The 3118-nt window shown below is 42.1% G+C and overlaps 1 pseudogene; it reads right to left on the bottom strand.

Annotated features, from left to right (window-relative positions):
- Window positions 1-953: 953 nt before the first annotated feature.
- On the bottom strand, window positions 954-2375 carry LOC137272671 (arylsulfatase I pseudogene; annotated as a pseudogene).
- Window positions 2376-3118: the final 743 nt, after the last annotated feature.

Below are 3118 nucleotides of genomic sequence, written 5' to 3'. Positions count from 1 at the left end.
GTCACTTTATATTCGTGCATATATACGCTGTGCAATGAATGGAATTCTTCGATAATGAGGGATCCAGATACGCAGTGGTGGATCCTTTTTTGTGTTTCGGTAGACCAATAACTACGTATCTGGATCCATAATTACGTATATGGATCCATCATCGCTTAAGGTCAGTTGGGATAAATTAATATTAAGTGTAATAACTGACCTGTTACCCGTTTTCAACAATTTACCCAAACGCTTTTCAAACAAGAAATTACGAATACACATCATCCAAATTACATCTTCAGTTGACATTACACTGCTTCTTTTACAATATACATAAAACTCACGTCAATGATGTTTGCCATGGGCTAGGGAGTTGGGTTTGAAACCGTCTTTAAGTAAATTATTTCAGCTATTCTCTGGTGCGTCATCGTGACGGGAACTAATGAAGGTGTTAGGCGTTGACTGCTTTGGTGGCACTTACCATCGGCTGTGGATGGCCGACACAACCAAGAAATATAATGAGTGACTGAGTGAGTTGCGTTTTACGCCACACTTAGCAATATTTCAGCTATATGGCGGCAATGTGATCAACAACATGAGCATCGATCTGTGCGATTTGGAACCGATAACATGTGTCAACCAAGTCAGCGAGCCTAACCACCCGATCCCGTTAATCGTCTCTCACAACAAACATAGTCGCCTTTTATGGTAAGCATGGGTTCCCGAAGGCCTATTCTACCACGGACCTTCACGGGCCAAGAAATATAATAAAAATGAAGTTGAAATTTGGATATTTCATGTGCAAACAATTTTACATCGAGACTAGTATTTTTTATTTGCTGTGAGTGATACATGGGCGGTTTCACATCGTACTCATCTTACGTGGCATCGTCAAACTATTTGATTATATACACAGAAGCTGCAGGGTAATATAAAAAAACTACATTTCCACCTGTACCCAAACACACTACATATTAGCACCACCCAGGACTCCATACTCCTCCATAGTATTTTGGGTTCGCTCTTGGAACAGGAGAAGGGTCTTGTGCCGGAATACGCGACTTCTTCCAGTTCTCCAGCCTCTTCTTCATCATGTCCACAAGTTCAGGGTACTTGGCTGAGAGGTCGAAGTGTTCGGTTGGATCTGCAGTAATGTTGTAGAGCATGAAAGGAGGGAACTTCTGGTTATCAGCTTCATAGACACGTTCATCGATTCCCAAATGTGGCAAAGGAGCCCAACCATTGTGAGTTCCTGGACTCCCTTGCATGAGTTTGAGATCTCCGTACCTGATTGCAGCTGCTTCCCTATCATCATAGATGTTGTAGACGAACTCATTTCGCTTGCTCGGTCCACCATTGATGAGCATGTCGTACTGACTGACTCCGTCCATGTTGGGATCGGTGTTCTCTCCACCAGCCAACTCCACCAATGTCGGGTACCAGTCCACAGCATGCATCATTCCAGTGTTGAGGTAGCCTGTCTTCTTGAGAATGGTCTTACTGTAGATGAATCCAGTTCCTTTCGTTCCCCCTTCCCAGAGAGTATTTTTAGCTCCTCGCAAAGGCAGGTTATTAGCAGCTCTGTACGTTGGACCACCATTATCTGTTGTAAAGACTAAGAATAGATTGTCTACTAGACCTTTTTCTTCTAATGCCCTCGTGATATTACCAACAGCTTCGTCTAAAGCACTCACCATTCCACAATAGATCCTTCTGCTTATGGTCTCTATGTTCTTGTACATGTTTTCATATTCAGGAGGAACTTCTAGAGGTGCATGTACAGACTGGAATGGAAGGTACAAATAAAGTGGCTTATTGTTGTCATGGTTCCGAATGATTTCAACAGCTCTGTCCGCAAACACGTGTGCAGAGTACGTTCCATTGGCGTCTCTATAGACCGTCTTGTTATAACGAAAATCCAGTCCTACTTCACCAGGACCTCCCCGTCTCGAGTGGTTAAAATAATCCTCAGCACCACAGTAATATCCAAGGTAGGAGTCAAAGCCTCTCTCTGTGGGTGTATATTTCCAGTTACAGAAACCAAGATGCCACTTTCCAACCATGTGAGCATCATAACCAAGTTGTTTCAGTTTCTGTGGAATTGTTGTGAGATTGGCGGGTAGATGTTTTGCTTCGTTTACCAATATGACGCCATCTTGCAGTCCTGTGTGATAAGGGAAATATCCTGACATGAAGCAGTTTCTGGAGGGAGAACACAGAGGCTGGACGTAAGAAGAGTTGAGGATGACTCCCGCTGTGGCCAGTCTGTCCAGGTTAGGGGTGATCATTTGAGGATTCCGGAATCCGACATCGTTCCATCCAAGGTCATCAGCAACTATGAATATGATGTGAGGTTTCTCTGCACACTCACAGAGAACCGTGACCAAAAGAAGACATACAACAGACGTGAAAGGCATGTTGTTTTTGATGTAGGCAGTGAGACCTAGTTTTATATAAGAGATCTCCCAAAGATAAGGTGTCATGTGAGTGTCCTGATTCGTACCAGCTTGTGTTCATATCTGTGAAAGAAATGCTTAAATGGACGCATTCCGACAGATTATATCAAGGACTGAAAATATGGAGACTATATATGTAGACGCTATAAACATAATGCTGTCATGGTTATAAGTATAAGATGTCAGGATAATGTGACTGTGAATGAAACATGTTGACGTTTCTGGTGTAACCTAACGGTTTGTGATACTTTCAGAATTCAGAATGTCTGAATCGAAACACCAAAGAATTGAAAACAACGGCATGTCGACTTTTTTGCGTAAGAGTCGTCATCTGGGCGTTATATAATGCAGATAAATTACAGCATTTCGATTTTTCAGAAATCTATTTTGTGTACATGTATTATGCTTCTATGAGTGATTGAGTGAGTGACTAAGTGAGGACTTCACGTCACATCGGCAATGTTTCAGCCATATCGTGATAAGAACATATCTGATGAGAAACATGTGTATGGTATAAAACCTGCCGCCAAAGGACAGTACTCTATCAGACAGAATTAAAACTAGTATGAGAAAGATAAAATTAATCGCAGTATTTTCAGCTGTGTGAAAACATTTGCTTTTGTACAACACGCCAAGCATTCTCTGATTTCTGTTCATGTCACTATACCCGGGGAACTACATAC

This window comes from Haliotis asinina, chromosome 2 (assembly GCF_037392515.1).
Source record: "Haliotis asinina isolate JCU_RB_2024 chromosome 2, JCU_Hal_asi_v2, whole genome shotgun sequence".
NCBI lineage: Eukaryota > Metazoa > Mollusca > Gastropoda > Lepetellida > Haliotidae > Haliotis > Haliotis asinina.
This window is presented reverse-complemented; position numbering and strand designations above follow the sequence as displayed.